The following is a 17,207-nucleotide window of genomic DNA, read 5'->3' as shown; positions in this document are numbered from 1 at the left end:
CTTTGTAATCTGACCCACTGTGTATTCAGTATACTGGGATGTACTGTTTTCCGTGGCTAACCTGTCTGAACACCAACGATACCTTTGATTGGTGTGATCGTGTCCCAGCCTAATATAAGATATGCGATTTGAGAACCTTTCACTCACTCACCTGACGAAGGAGATAATCTCCAAAAGCTTGTGACTTTCAAATAAAACTGTTGGACTATAACCTGGTGTTGTAAGATTCCTTGAATTTATACAAGGCAGTGGATAGGCCACAGCTAAAGTACTGTGTGCAGTTTTGGGTGCCCCATTATAGAAAGGACCTTAAAGCCAAGGTGTGTACAGGGTAGATTTACCAGGATGCCGCCAGAGATGGGAATGTATGGTTATGAGGAGAGACTTGAAATACTGGGATTATTTCCACTGGAGCAGACACAGCTAAGCGGTGATTTAATAGAGGTTTTTAAAATCATGAAGGGTTTTGATAAGGTGAATAGGGAAAGACAATTTTCTCTGGATGGAGAATCAATAACTAGGTCATCAATTTAAAATAGTCACTAAGAAAGTGGAGAGAGGTTAGCAGCAACTGATTTACGCAGTGGGTTGTTAGGACATAGAATGCTTTGCTACAGAAGGTGGCTGAGGCAGAAACCATTGGCATTTATTAAGGGAAAAGTGGATGAATATTTGAAGCAGACGAAGATACAGGGCTATGGGGGGGATGGTGGGGCAGGGCAGCTGCACACATTGACTTTGTTGTATCTTTTCAGTCTCTGCATCTTCCTCATTCGTACGTTACAAGAACCCTGACTTCCTTGATTGTGACATCAGGCACTACCTCCTTTAAGATCATAATGTCTCCTTTATTTTTCTCAGACCCTATGGGCTTCAAAGTGGAAACAGCAAGTGTAGAATCATAAGGGCAAGAGTTTTAATCAACGTAACACTATGCATAAATTGCAGGATTATATCGTGAGACACTGTAAAAGAAAATTTGAACATGAGAATACTGATTGTATTGAAATTATGCAACAGTAATTGATTATGGGCCAAAAACATTTACGTATGATTGAAAGGCCCTACAAGCCATACCATGTAACTCAATACTAATAGCTAAGATATAATATTTGAAGTAGTTGAAGAAATCTGAGGTGTTGTTAGGCCTGTGTTCCACAAGGTGGAATATTGCATCCAGTCTTTATTTTGCCAGTGTTAGGCCTTTCTCTTTTAGAATATCTGTGTTGAATTGCAGGGGAAAGGGGGCTCATTGAAAGCAACTTTGTGTTGGGTGGATTGTGAATCATTGATGACCTTTCAACAGTCCTCAGGTTTTTGTACTTTCAATGCTCCTCTGACCCCTCTAACATCAACATTCCAACAATCTTGATAGTCTCAACAATGTGCATTTTGGTTTTACTGCCAGGGAGCACAGTTTGTAATTTTGTAAATTGTCCCATACGTACTCAAAGCCGAAGCAAAGAAGTTTAAGTTTATGCCATGTGTCTGCAGAAGATATCATTTTCATCTATTTGCTACAAATGTGGACCAGTGTGGGGGGGGAAAAGACGTTTGTGCAGGTCACATAGCTGACTGCCAGTAGTTAAAACAATAATTGTCAAGTACTGCAGCTTGGTTCTAACGGGATGTTCTTGCTTTCCTTTGCGTCATGGTGTTGGTTAATCGGTTATGGAATGTCGGGTGGATTTCTTCCTGAAATCCGATGGAAAATCTTCCATCAGCAACCTGGAAGATAATGCCTTAGTATGTCTTTCGCCCAATTGTCTTAGTTTGTCTTACACCCGAGTTAAACGGTTATAACCTCACAATTACTGTTGGCAATTTCAGTTGACAAAAGCTTACTTAACGTGTTCATATGATATTCCTTGTCTACTATTTTAGTGGACGTGTTAACCTGTTCATTTTAAACAGGTTAAGGCCTACAGTAAGAGGGAAATGTCATGTGAATGTTTTACATGTTTGTTTGCTAAGATTGTCAACAGTAACTTCCAAGCTTATAAAAATTAGCAAGTTTGCAAACGTGGTATATGTGAAGGCTAAATGTGAGGATTTTGATTGAGGAAAAATGACTATTGCCAGCCACTGAATAACAAATGCAATTCCAGTGTCAGAAAATACAACCATGTGCTGTGAAATGTCAATGAAGGTCATTATTAGGAACAAAATATTTCAGTCTGTTAGCCTTAAGCACTGAAAATGACTGGAATCCAGACTTTCTAGATTATGACATTATGTAACTGAGGGTTTTAACATTCACACTCTCTATTAAAATCCAAATGCATCTGAAGAAAATTCCAGTATAGTCACGCTTCTGTAGCTCAAGCTGTATTGTACACGCTGGCAAATGACAGTCAGTGGGATAAATTTAAATATTCATTTTTAAACAATTATTCCATTCATTTGTAAGTGGTACTGAATTACACTGGAAGCTGCTGGTTATCATCTCTCTGCTATCTTAATTTGATCATAAAATGACTAAACATAAAACTATTTCTTACTCATATCTATACATTGTACATAGTTTTCTGTCACAATACAAACTGTCTTGCGTCAATTTTCAAGGTTACAGATCCTTAACACACTTGCCACTTAAAAAGGCATTTTAAGCCCATGTATTAAAAAAATGAAATCCACTAACCCAATTCTCTACAGTCTACTGTTAGTTCACAGGGTTTTTTTTTGCATTAAAAAAATTGAATTGTCCAGTAATTCAAATTAAGCAGCTGGAACAATAGCACTGGAAGCTTTTTTAGGGCAATTTGAATTTGAATTATCCAGTAATTCAAATTAAGTGACTTTGAATTGACAGGAGTAGACTGTATAATGAATTCTAATTGTCATTATTCCTTTGCCTTCAGTTCTGTATTTTTCAATTTACTGTTGACAACTGACAAGAATAACACCCCTCGCTTTAATGTATAGAACTGTCTAATTACATATGACCCTCAGTGAATGTAACTGCAACTTCTGTGAAACCTGTATGATAGCATATAGTCTGTAGCAAACCACCTCCTGAGAAAGTGTGTAAACTTATTTTACAAGTATGTATTAAAGAAAAACACAAACTATGAGGGTCAGACCATTTTCTTTTGTTATAGTCTTCCATCAACATCCTCAATATTTCAGTTCCTTTTACTCCAACATAATCCTCGTATATTCCGCTGTTTTTCAGACGAGACGTTAAACCAAGGCCTCATCTGTCTGTCCCAGTGGTTTGTATTAAACATTCAACGGCACTCTTTGAAGAAAAGTAGGGAGTTCTTCCAACATTCTGGCCAACATTCTTCCCACAATCAAAACCACCACAAATAAAATAAATTGGCTATTTATCTCATGGATCTTTGTTGTAAGCAAAATGGTTGCCACATTTGCCTATGGAACAACAGTCATTGCACTTCAAAAATACTCATTTTATGTGGAGAACTGGCCACAATCTGCTGAGAGGCTGAAATTGGGAACACAATTGGTGGGAGTGAAGGGACGTCACAGATAATTCCCAGTGCAAATGTTGATCTTGATGCCGTGCTCAAAAAAGCTGTTCTTATTCAAGCTGTTTTAGTGACCATTACAAGTAGTATTTTATGAAATTTGAGTCCTTCAAATAATGCTACAACTATTCCATGATCTGAAACCTAGAACTGTAAAGGAATATTTCAATATGTACTTTAGGCTATGTACTCTATTATAAAAAGTAGTCTATGAAGTTTTATGAATAGCCAGACAGAAGGAATAAAAAAAATTAAATGTTTTACAGGTTGCATTGGCCCCATCTGTCATTAACTGTGTAACAACATTCCATATCAGTTTTCATGACATTATATTGTGGCATAAGCTGGTGCAAAATATTGGTACTGCTCCAATTCCTGCCACTAAAGGGGTCAATTTTAACTCAATCTGCCAGTCAGGAAACTGATGGGATCGGGTGCGGAGCTGGTTTTACACCCCGCCCGATTTTACTCTCCACTAAAGTCAACGGGTAGTAATCTCGGGTGGTGTATAAAACCGCTGTTCCACTTGATCCCATGGGTTTCCCGCCCAGTGAGTTTGGTTAAAATTATTCCCTGAATGTCATCAACAAATCAAATAGCAGAATTTACTGTCAAAATTCTTTGTATTCTGTACTAAATCAATTGTACAGTCTTGTCAATGATTCCAGAAATGAAGGAATGCTAAAAATATAAAGATAAAGACAACATTAATAAAGAAAATCATTTTTAACAGGGTAGAAAGTAAGGGAGAGAGAAGAATTTAGGAAAAATTGTAAACATCTAAAAAGGAAAGATGAAATAAAGAGAGAAATATTTGCCTTCATATAACACCATATCACATTTCTAAGAAAGATCATAACTATTTCACATACAATAAATTACTCTTGAAGTGTACAGCCTGCTGTTAAGTTAACAAACGTGGCAGCCATTTTGCATACAGCAAGATCCCACAAATAGTCACAAGATAGATAACCAGTTAATCTTCCTTTTGATGGTTTTGATTCATGGGAGGGACATTGGCCAGGCACTGGCAGAACTCTGAGCTATTCTTCAAATAGTGCAATGGGATCTTTAACATGAAACACTGCAACAAGCAGACGAGGGCTCAATTTAATAGTTCATCTGTTGGCAAAAGTGTTATGGCAAAAGTTGAACAACAGAAAATAAGTACAACAAATAGGCAGTGCTTGCTAAACAGGATTTCAATATATTATAATTAGCAGGTTTCCCGTGGCATTGCTCAAATTGAGTTAGTGGAAAATCTGTCTTATTCCAGCCCACTCTCCAGCCACTATATCAGGTTGAAGCAGAGAGTGTTCACAACTTCTATATCTTATTTGACCCAAAGCTTAGCTTCTGACCAAATATCCTCTCCATCACAAAGACCGCCTACTTTTCCCTCCAACATTGACCACCTCCTTCCCACCTCAAACATCTGCCACTGAAATACGTTGTCGCCTCCAGGCTTCACTATTCCAATGCTCCCCTTGCCATCCTCCGACCTCTACTTTCCATAAACTTCAGCTCATTCAAAAACTCTGCTGTCTGTATGTTACCCTGCATCAAGTCCCATTCATCCATCGCACTGTCCTCGTTTCCGGTCCTCCAATGCCTATAATTTAAAATTCTCGTCCTCATGTTTAAGTCCCTTCATGCCCTTGTCCCTTACCATTTTTGTAACCTCCTCCAGCCCTACGACTCACCCGCTCAGACTCTCCATTCCTCCAATTCTGGCCTTTTTGCACCCCACCATCTCCCCCTCGTCCACCATTGGTGATCGGACCTTCAACCGCCTAGGCCCCATGCTTTGGAATTCCCTCCTTAAAACTCACCGCCTCCCTCTCCTCTTTAAGACCCCCCTTAAAACCCACCTCTTTGACCAAGCTTTTGTTCACCCATCCTAATATCCACTTTGTTGGCTCAGCGTTCATTTTTTTTATTACACCTTGGGCTGTTTTTCTGCATTAAAGGCACTATATAAATGCAAGACGTTGTTATAACTATAGAGATGTTATGCCAAGCAATGCACAATGTACTATTAGGGCAACAGATTTTACTTCTGATTCACACATTCCCTACCGCCAATTCTGATTGACTCAAAATAAAACAACAACGTCATCTTGTATTTATAAAACACCTTTAACGCAGTAAAACGTCCCAAGGTGCTTCACAGGAGCGATTATCAAACAAAATTTGATATGGAGCCACATAAGGAGATATTAGGACAGGTTACCAAAAGCTTGGTCAAAGAGGCACGTTTTAAGGAGCATCTTAAAGGAGGAGAGAAAGGGAGAGAAGCAGAGAGGTTTAGGAAGGGAATTCCAGAGCTTAGGGCCTAGGCAGCGATTGGCACGGCCGCCAGTGGTGGATCGATAAAAATCCAAGATGTGCAAGAAGCCAGAATTGGAGGAGCGCAGAAAACAGCAGCATATCAACAAAGTGTGACACGTGGCATTTATAGGAAGTGCACCTTATATTCAAAACTTTGGATATATTACTAGTAGATCGGAGAACAGAGTGAAAAGCTGAGAGTTTGGTGAGTGTGGGAGTTTAAGGGTTAATTTCTTTAAAATCTAGTGTAAATTGCTATCAACTGTAAGTTTAATTGCTATCAATTGTTCAAGTTCAATTTTAAAGTTTAAATTTTTAAGTTTCTGTCAGGCTTCAGCAGAGAGCTGCTGTGGTAAGTTAATTGGTTAGCTAGATTAAACTGGTTCCTGAAGGTGGAGCAGGCCTGACTCATCAGAGTCACAAACTGCAGAAATACAGGGGCCTGTTCGTGCAACAGCACAGAGTGCAACGGAGCAGTGATCAGCTGAGAGTTTGGTGAGTGTGGGAGTTCGGTGAAGTGGGGGAAGGAGGTGCTGCTTTGCCTTGCTTATCCTAACTTTTTCCGCAAAGCGGCAGTGGACCTGAGCGGCAGAAGACTGAGAGTGGGGAATAAAAGCAGCAGCAGACCTACAACAAGAGAAAACTACTGTGTAACGTCACAGGTGAGGCACGAGTCCGAGAGATGAGCACAGTATAAAAGGAGAGACCAAGAGAGGGAGGAGAGTCAGAGAGGTGAACGCAGGGTAAATCTAAGGCAAATCATGGCACCAGAGCTCGCACCCGTGATATGCTCCTCCTGCACTATGTGGGAAGTCATGGACACTACCAGTGTCCCTGGTGACCATGTGTGCAGGATGTGTGTCCAGCTGCAGCTACTGGCTAACCGCATCTCGGAGCTGGAGCTGCGGGTGGATTCACTGTGGAGCATCCGCGATGCTGAGACTATCGTGGATAGCACGTTCAGTGAGGTGGTCACACCGCAGGTAAAGATTACGCAGGCAGAAAGGAAATGGGTGACCGCTAGGCAGAGTAAAAGAACTAGGCAGGTAGAGCAGGAGTCCCCTGGGGCCATCTCCCTCTCAAACAGATATTCTGCTTTGGATACTGTTAGGGGAGATGGCATATAAGGGGAAAGCAGCAAGAGCCAACTTCGGGGCACCACGGGTGGCTCTGCTTCACAGGAGGGGAGGAAGAAGAGTGGCAGGGCTATAGTGATAGGGGATTCAATTGTAAGGGGAACAGATAGACGTTTCTGTGGCCGCAAACGTGACTCCAGGATGGTATGTTGCCTCCCTGGTGCTAGGGTCAAGGATGTTGCGGAGCGGCTGCGGGACATTTTGGAGGGGGAGGGTGAACAGCCAGTAGTCGTGGTCCATATCGGTACCAACGACATAGGTTAAAAAAGGGGATGAGGTCCTGCAAGGTGAATTTGAGGAGTTAGGAGATAAATTAAAAAGCAGGACTTCAAAGGTAGTGATCTCAGGATTACTACCAGTGCCATGTGCTAGTGAGTATAGGAACAAGAGAATAGACTGGATGAATGCGTGGCTGCAGGGATGGTGGAGAAGGGAGGGATTTAGATTCCTGGGTCATTGGGACCGGTTCTGGGGAAGGCGGGACCTGTACAAGCGGGATGGGTTACACCCGAGCAGGACCGGGACCAATGTCCTCGCGGGGGTGTTTGCTAGTGCTGTTGGGGAAGGTTTAAACTAGAGTGGCAGGGGGATGGGAACCTGAGCGGGGAGTCAGAAGGGAGTAAAGTTGAGAGCAGCAAGAGAGGGGAAGACCCAGGGGAAATTTACAATACAAATAGTGCAAATAGTTGTTCAAGAACAAATGAAAGGGAAAAGCGTAGAGCAGCAGAAAGAAAGTGTACTTTAGAAACTACTGATCAAGTGAAAACTAGAAGGTGTAAGGTGATTATCCCAGCATCAAAGCTGAAGGTCAGGCTAGGGTGTGTGGCCCAACTAAGAGTTCCATATACAAATGCACGGACTATGAAGAATAAATTAAATGAACAACAGATTCAAATTCAAATTGGAGGGTACGACATGATAGCTATCACTGAGACATGGATGCAGGATGGTCAGGATTGGGAACTAAATATACCGGGTTATAAGGTCTACAGGAGAGATAGGGAAAATGGAAGAGGGGGAGGAGTAGCCTTAATGATTAGAGATTAAATCACTTCAATGATAAAGGAGGATATAACGAGAGGTAAGCAACCAACAGAGACCTTATGGGTTGAATTGAGAAATAGGAAAGGATCTAAGACTATAGTGGGAATTGTGTATAGGACTCCTGGCAGCAGCTCTGAAGTGCTAGATTGTATTAATACAGAGATTAGACAAGCGTGCAACAAAGGCATAGTGGTCTTAATTCTTGAGTCTGTTCGGGATAGTTTTCTACAGCAGTATGTCCTGGAGGCAACAAGGGGGCAAGCCATACTAGATTTAGTAATGAGTAATGAACCAGATTTAGTTAACGGCTTAACTGTACGCGAACATCTATCCAATAGCGATCATAACATGATCGAGTTCAAGGTAGTGTTGAAAGGGAAAAAAGTGAGTCAGCTGCTAAGATTCTAGACTTGGTTTAGGCCAACTTCAATGGGATGAGACAGAGACTGTCCACAGTAAACTGGGCAAATCTGTTAATAGGTAAAATGACTGATGATCAGTGGGAAATGTTTAAAGAAACAGAATCGGTTTATACCCCTGAGGGGCAAGAACTCTACTTGCCAAAAAAAACAGCCATGGACAACGAAAGAGGGAAGAGACAATATAAGATACAATGAAAGGGCATACAAAAAGGCAAAAAATGGCACAGATCCTGGCGAATGGGAAAGATACAAAGATCAACAAACGGTCACAAAACAAAGTAAGAGCTACAAAAAGGGAGTATGAAAAGAAACTTGCAAGGGATATCAAAACCAATACAGAGAACTTTTATAGTTACATTCGGAAAAAGAGGGTGGTCAGGAGCAGTGTTGGCCCCTTAAAAACTGAAAGTGGGGATATTGTCATTGACAATGGGGAAATGGCGGACATGTTGAACAATTACTTTGTGTCAGTATTTACAGTAGAAAAAGAGGATAGCATGCCAGAAATCCCAAGAAAACGAATATTGAATCGGGGACAGGGACTCAATAAAATTAACATAAGTAAAGCATCAGTAATGAAGAAAATAATAGCACTCAAGAGTGACAAATCCCCAGGACCAGATAGTTTCCATCCCAGGGTTTTAAAGGAAGTAAGTGAGCACATTGCAGATGCCCTAACTATAATCTTTCAAAGTTCTCTAGATTCAGGAACTGTCCCTCTGGATTGGAAAATTGCACATGTCACTCCGCTTTTTAAGAAAGGGGAGAGAGGGAAACCAGGGAATTATAGACCAGTTAGCCTAACATCTGTTGTGGGGAAAATGCTGGAGTCTATAATTAAGGATAGGGTGACTGAACACCTCGAGAATTTTCAGTTAATCAGAGAGAGCCAGCATGGATTTGTGAAAGGTAGGTCGTGCCTGACAAACCTGATTGAATTTTTTGAAGAAATGACTAAAGTAGTGGACAGGGGAATGTCAATGGATGTTATTTATATGGACTTCCAGAAGGCATTTGATACGGTCCCACATAAGAGACTTTAGCTAAGATAGAAGCCCATGGAATTGAGAGAAAAGTACGGACTTGGTTAGGAAGTTGGCTGAGCGAGAGGCGACAGAGAGTAGGGATAATGGGTAGGTACTCACATTGGCAGGATGTGACTAGTGGAGTCCCACAGGGATCTGTCTTGGGGCCTCAATTATTCACAATATTTATTAACGACTTAGATGAAGGCATAGAAAGTCTCATATCTAAGTTTGCCGATGACACAAAGATTGGTGGCATTTTAAGCAGTGTAGATGAAAACATAAAATTACAAAGCGATATTGATAGATTAGGTGAATGGGCAAAACTGTGGCAAATGGAATTCAATTTTGGGAAATGTAAGGTCATCCACTTTGGACCAAAAAAGGATAGAACAGGGTACTTTCTACATGGTAAAAAGGTAAAAACAGTGGATGTCCAAAGGGACCTAGAGGTTCAGGTACATAGATCATTGAAGTGTCACGAACAGGTGCAGAAAATAATCAATAAGGCTAATGGAATGCTGGCCTTTATATCTAGAGGACTAGAGTACAAGGGGGCAGAAGTTATGCTGCAGCTATACAAAACCCTGGTTAGACCGCACCTGAAGTACTGTGAGCAGTTCTGGGCAGCGCACCTTTGGAAGGACATATTGGCCTTAGAGGGAGTGCAGCGTAGGTTTACTAGAATGATATCCGCACTTCAAGGGTTAAGTTACGAGGAGAGATTACACAAATTGGGGTTGTGTTCTCTGGAGTTTTGAAGGTTAAGGGGTGATCTGATCGAAGTTTATAAGATATTAAGGGGAACGGATAGGGTGGATAGAGAGAAACTATTTCCGCTGGTTGGGGATTCTAGGAGTCGGGGGCACAGTCTAAAAATTAGAGCCAGACCTTTCAGGAGCGAGATTAGAAAACATTTCTGCACACAAAGGGTGGTAGAAGTTTGGAACTCTCTTCCGCAAACGGCAATTGATACTAGCTCAATTGCTAAATTTAAATGTGAGATAGATAGCTTTTTGGCAATCAAAGGTATTAAGGGATATGGGCCAAAGGCGGGTACATGGAGTTAGATCACAGATCTTATCAAATGGCGGAGCAGGCACGAGGGGCTGAATGGCCTACTCCTGTTCCTATGTTTCTATCCCCTATAGAATTGCTCACGGTGAGTCAGAGGACTCATTGTTTTATAACAATAAAGTATTTATACCATTTAGGGGATAACATCAGGGTCACCGATTTAAAATGACCGAATAAGACGAATTCCACTTTTTTAAAAATGGTATTAATATTTTTATTGGTGACTGAATTTCACAGCACTATTTTTGCGTGAAAACAGTAAACGAGTAGCTTTTATATATAATTTCTTTCCAAATATATAGTAAATTTTAATCTTTACAATTATTAAAACTGAGAATATAGCAATATGCACCAATTGGAAGCAGATATCTGGTATTTAGCAGTGAATGAAAATGTTTTTTTGTTGTTTTGCATTTAGTTGGAGCTATTTCAGCCAGTTGGTATAATCCACTGAATAGACAGAGGTTATTTTGGCAAATCATAATCACATTTTCCCTACGGTCACTTTTAAGATGTGACAACCACTTAAAATCATGACTTGAAAGTGGGATGCTGACATGTGCTATGTGCAAGATTTTATATACCCATGGTGTTGCTTGTGGGTACTCTCAGGTCTGATTCGCAGTCACGATGTTTAGTATTGGCCCATCGCAAGTTGGGGGGCAAATCACAACAGGATGATAGAGAGTAGAACACAGTGGCAGTGCGGCAGAGAGCTCTGAGCTGCATTCAGAATTTTAAACTTAAAACCACTAGACTGTGATGAGCTTTGATGGCAGCTGATGGAAGAGACTCTTTCTCCTGGATCAGATTTCCCCGTCAAAAGGCTTGATGCAAGATATCAAATGTTGTTTATCCAGAAAATTGGAATGTGCATGGAAATCACCAGATTTTTTAACAACAAGACTGGCCTTCCAGAGGGACTTCTAGTTTATGCCAGGGTCGTGGTTGTTACTGAGCGGCTGCAGGACATTCTGAAGGGGGAGGGTGAACAGTCAGAGGTCATGGTATGTATCGGTACCAACGACATAGGTTAAAAAAAAGAGGGATGAGGTCCTACAAGCAGAATATAAGGAGTTACGAAATAAGTTAAAAAGCAGGACCTCAAGGGTAGTAATCTCATGATTACTCCCAGTGCCATGTGCTAGTAAGTATAGGAATAGGAGAACAGACCAGATGAATGCATGGCTGGAGGGTTGGTGCAGGAGGAATTGGGACCGATTCTGGGGAAGGTGGGACTTGTACAAGACGGACGGATTGCACCTCAACAGATCCGGGACTAATATCCTCGCAGGGGGGTTTGCTACTGTTGTTGGGGAGGGTTTAAACTAGAGAGGCAGGGGGATGAGAACCTGAGCAGGGAGTCAGAAGAGAGTAAATTTGAAAGCAGCAAGAGAGGGGAGGACCCAGGGGAAATTTACAATACAAATAGTTGTTCAAGAACAAGTGAAAGGGAAAAGCGTAGAGCAGCAGAGAGTGTACTTTAGGCACTACAGATAAAGCGAGAACTAGAAGGTGTAAAGCGATTAACCCAGCATCAAAGCTGAAGGACAGGTTAGGGTGTGTGGCCCAACTAAGAGTTCTATGTACAAACACACAGAATATAAGGAAGAAATTAAATGAAGTACAGGCACAAATTCAAATTGGAGGGTATGACATGATAGCTATTACTGAGACGTGGTTGCAGGATGGTCAGGATTGGGAACTAAATATACCAAGTTATCGGGTCCACAGGAGAAATAGGGAAAATGGAAGAGGGGGAGGAGTAGCCTTCGTGATTAGTGATGAAATCAATTCAATGACAAAGGAAGATATAACGAGAGGTAAGCAGCCAACAGAGACCTTATGGGTTAAATTGAGAAATAGGAAAGGATGTAAAACTATAGTTGGAGTTATGTATAGGACCCATGGCAGCAGCTCTGAAGTGCTAGATTGTATAAATGCAGAGATTAGATAAGTGTGTAACAAGGCACAGTGGTCTTAATGGGGGACTTTAACCTTCACATAGATTGGGAAAAGCAGACGAGCAACTGTCAGAAAGGTAGTGAATTTCTTGAGTGTGTCCGGGATAGTTTTCTACAGCAGTATGTCCTAGAGGCAACGAGGGGGCAAGCCATACTAGATTTAGTAATGAGTAATGGACCAGATTTAGTTAACGGCATAAATGTGCGTGAAAATCTATCCAAAAGCGATCATAACATGATCGAGTTCAAGGTGGTATGTGAAAGGGAAAAAAGTGAATCAGCTGCTAAGATTCTAGACTTGGGTTAGGCCGACTTCAATGGGATGAGAGATTGTCCACGGTAAACTGGGCAAATCTGTTAATGGGTAAAACGACTGATGATCAGTGGGAAATGTTTAAAGAAACATTTAACGTGATACAGAATCAGTTTATACCCGATGGGCAAGAACTCTACTTGCCAAAAAAACAGCCATGGACAACTAAAGAGGTAAGGGACATTATAAGACATAAGGAAAGGGCATACAAAAAGGCAAAAAATGGCACCGATCCTAGTGAATGGGAAAGATACAAAGATCAACAAAGGGTCACAAAACAGATAGTGAGAGCTACAAAAAGAGAGTATGAAAAGAAACTTGCAAGGGATATCAAAACCAATACAAAGAACTTTTATAGTTATATTAGGAAAAAGAGGGTGGTCAGGAGCAGTGTTGGCCCCTTAAAAACTGAAAGTGGGGATATTGTCATTGACAATGGGGAAATGGCGGACATATTGAATAATTACTTTGCGTCAGTATTTACAGTAGAAAAAGAGGATAGCATGCTGGAAACCGCAAGAAAACTAATATTGAATCGGGGACGGGGACGTGATAAAATTAACATAAGTAAAACAATAGTAAGGAAGAAAATAATAGCACTCAAGAGTGACAAATCCCCAGGACCAGATGGTTTCCATCCCAGAGTTTTAAAGGAAGTAGGTGAGCACATTGCAGATGCCCTAACTATAATCTTTCAAAGTTCTCTAGATTCAGGAACTGTCCCTCTAGATTGGAAAATTGCACATGTCACTCCGCTTTTTAAGAAAGGAGTGAGAGGGAAACCAGGGAATTATAGACCAGTTCGCCTAACATCTGTTGTGGGGAAAATGCTGGAGTCTATAATTAAGGATAGGGTGACTGAACACCTCGAGAATTTTCAGTTAATCAGAGAGAGCCAGCATGGATTTGTGAAAGGTAGGTCGTGCCTGACAAACCTGATTGAATTTTTTGAAGAAATGACTAAAGTAGTGGACAGGGGAATGTCAATGGATGTTATTTATTTGGACTTCCAGAAGGCATTTGATACGGTCCCACATAAGAGACTGTTAGCTAAGATAGAAGCCCATGGAATCGAGGGAAAAGTACGGACTTGGATAGGAAGTTGGCTGAGCGAAAGGAGACAGAAAGTAGGGATAATGGGTAGGTACTCACATTGGCAGGATGTGACTAATGGAGTCCCGCAGGGATCTGTCTTGGGGCCTCAATAAATCACAATATTTATTAACGACTTGGATGAAGGCATAGAAAGTCTCATATCTAAGTTTGCCAATGACACAAAGATTGGTGGCATTGTCAGCAGTGTAGATGGAAACATAAAATTACAAAGGGATATTGATAGATTAGGTGAATGGGCAAAACTGTGGCAAATGGAATTCAATGTATGCAAATGTAAGGTCATCCACTTTGGACCAAAAAAGGATAGAACAGGGTACTTTCTAAATGGTAAAAAGTTAAAAACATTGGATGTCAAAAGGGACTTAGGGGTTCAGGTACATAGATCATTGAAGTGTCATGAACAGGTGCAGAAAATAATCAAGAAGGCTAATGGAATGCTAGCCTTTATATCTAGAGGACTAGAGTACAAGGGGGCAGAAGTTATGCTGCAGCTGTACAAAACCCTGGTTAGACCGCACTGTGAGCAGCTCTGGGCACCGTACCTTCGGAAGAACATAACAGCCTTGGAGGGAGTGCTGCATAGGTTTACTAGAATGATTCCTAGTAACTTAACCCTTGAAGACAAGGTGAGATTACACAAATTGGGGTTGTATTCTCCAGAGTTTAGAAGGTTAAGGGATGATCTGATCGAAGTTTATAAGATATTAAGGGGAACAGATAGGGTGGAGAGAGAGAAACTATTTCCGCTGGTTGGGGATTCTAGGAGTAGGGGACACAGTCTAAAAATTAGAGCCAGACCCTTCAGGAGTGAGATTAGAAAACATTTCTACACACAAAGGGTGGTAGAAGTTTGGAACTCTCTTCCGCAAACGGCAATTGATGCTAGCTCAATTGCTAATTTTAAATCTGAGATAGATAGCTTTTTGCCAACCAAAGGTATTAAGGGATATGGGCCAAAGGCAGATATATGGAGTTAGATCACAGATCAGCCATGATCTTATCAAATGGCGGAGCGGGCTCGAGGGATCTGAATGGCCTACTCCTGCTCCTATGTTCCTATAAGCATCAGCCTATCTTTCCAGCACTTTATTAGATTGAGGAGAAAAAGGCAGCCTTAATTGCAGTCTGGGTATCGTGGTCTTTCAAAGTAACATGCACATTGGCACCAATATATTTTGGGCATTGTCGTCCCCAATGATACGCACGGAGTGACCCTGATGCTTTCTGGGAGTCTGCTATTTGAATGAGCCTCTTTACTCAAGGGCTTGTGCAACACTGAATGGAAATATTTACACAAGCATTTCAAACATACTAAATACAACAAGATTACTGATTCAGTTATAAATTATTTAATGTGTTCATTATGTTACACACCTTATTTTTAATAGTATGTCCTCAGGTTACTGACCAAGCATTGGACTGAATTTTCAAAAGATACTGAATATTAAAAAATAATCAAAAAACCAACTTCATTGGTTCCTTTTCTGCGCCTTGCTAGATATTTTATTAATATCTGTCTACTCACTGCTAATTGTTTATTAATAGTTTCCATAGCTCCTTGGTACTTGATTGGTAGCTTTCAGCTCATCGATTGGTATGTTGCCTACCTGTTCCGTTGTGATTTGGTGCTGACTTATGAATATGAAATTTAGCCCAATCAGGCGCAAGAGCGATAGAAGTATGCATGGGTGACAAAATGTGCTACCTGAAATTTAACATGGGCTGGACAAGAAAATTTAACGTTAAATAGATAGTTTCAGGCCATGGCATGGGTAAATCAATGCAATACATTAATAGACACATCTGAGAGAGTATACAAGAACTGCTATTAACTATAACTTATATTTATGTTATCTGAAATGCTTTATATTTAAAATTATAAGAAAATCCATGGTGTGAGACATGTGCTTTCAGAACTGCTAATTGCCAATATTCTCCCTTATTTCACGTTTCAATTCAAAATTCTCATATAGCAATTAGTAATAATTAGTTACAGCAATAGCCAGTTTTAAATAATGACATATTCAATTTACTTACCAGTCCCGTATTTCCCTGTTGTTTTCAATGTTTCAGAAGTTTAGTGACTAATGAAAACAAAATTGAAACAAAGCACATGAATGTTAATTTATATTTTTAAAGTGAACTATTTCTGAATCATAGCAGTAAACCTGTGCAACATTCTCATAACAAATGAAGGAAATTTCAATTATGATTTTTAATACATAAAAAGTGAAACTCAATACAGTAGGTGCTGGTAATGCAATGCAGCCCATCCAAGTTCAAAAGGTAGACTTCAGTCACCATATCTTTTGAGATGATGATGCAGCTGAAGTTTCTGCTGCAAATACACCTTTATGGACACAAAATCATTTCCAAAACAACTCTTTTTTTTTCTTTATTCGTTCACGGGATGTGGGCGTCGCTGGCAAGGCCGGCATTTATTGCCCATCCCTAGTTGCCCTCGAGAAGGTGGTGGTGAGCCGCCTTCTTGAACCGCTGCAGTCCGTGTGGTGACGGTTCTCCCACAGTGCTGTTAGGAAGGGAGTTCCAGGATTTTGACCCAGCGACAATGAAGGAACGGCGATATATTTCCAAGTCGGGATGGTGTGTGACTTGGAGGGGAACGTGCAGGTGGTGTTGTTCCCATGTGCCTGCTGCCCTTGTCCTTCTAGGTGGTAGAGGTCGCGGGTTTGGGAGGTGCTGTCGAAGAAGCCTTGGCGAGTTGCTGCAGTGCATCCTGTGGATGGTACACACTGCAGCCACAGTGCGCCGGTGATGAAGGGAGTGAATGTTTAGGGTGGTGGATGGGGTGCCAATCAAGCGGGCTGCTTTATCTTGGATGGTGTCGAGCTTCTTGAGTGTTGTTGGAGCTGCACTTATCCAGGCAAGTGGAGAGTATTCCATCATACTCCTGACTTGTGCCTTGTAGATGGTGGAAAGGCTTTGGGGAGTCAGGAGGTGAGTCACTCGCCGCAGAATACCCAGCCTCTGACCTGCTCTCGTAGCCACAGTATTTATATGGCTGGTCCAGCCTTGCTAGATATTTTATTAATATCTGTCTACTCACTGCTAATTGTTTATTAATAGTTTCCATAGCTCCTTGGTACTTGATTGGTAGCTTTCAGCTCATCGATTGGTATGTTGCCTACCTGTTCCGTTGTGATCTTATTCAACACACATTCAAAAAGGAACAAATAATAATGCAGCTTACACTGATAATTTCTAGAACATAAACTCCTTGCACCAGGAACATCCTGTCTAATTCAATTGCCTCTCAAGAAGGTGCCA

General features: G+C 41.1%; 1 protein-coding gene across 11 annotated transcripts in view; it reads right to left on the bottom strand.

Annotated features, from left to right (window-relative positions):
- The window catches only part of immp1l (inner mitochondrial membrane peptidase subunit 1), a 172,437-nt gene that overhangs the window by 150,607 nt on the left and 4,623 nt on the right, over positions 1–17,207 (bottom strand). For all 11 annotated transcript variants that reach the window (XM_067994200.1, XM_067994205.1, XM_067994199.1 and 8 more), the window contains one exon: positions 15,957–16,003. The gene's annotated coding sequence lies outside the window, so the exon portion shown is untranslated. The remainder of the gene's footprint in view (positions 1–15,956; positions 16,004–17,207) is intronic.

Source organism: Heptranchias perlo, chromosome 12 (assembly GCF_035084215.1).
Source record: "Heptranchias perlo isolate sHepPer1 chromosome 12, sHepPer1.hap1, whole genome shotgun sequence".
Classification (NCBI taxonomy): Eukaryota; Metazoa; Chordata; class Chondrichthyes; order Hexanchiformes; family Hexanchidae; genus Heptranchias; species Heptranchias perlo.
This window is presented reverse-complemented; position numbering and strand designations above follow the sequence as displayed.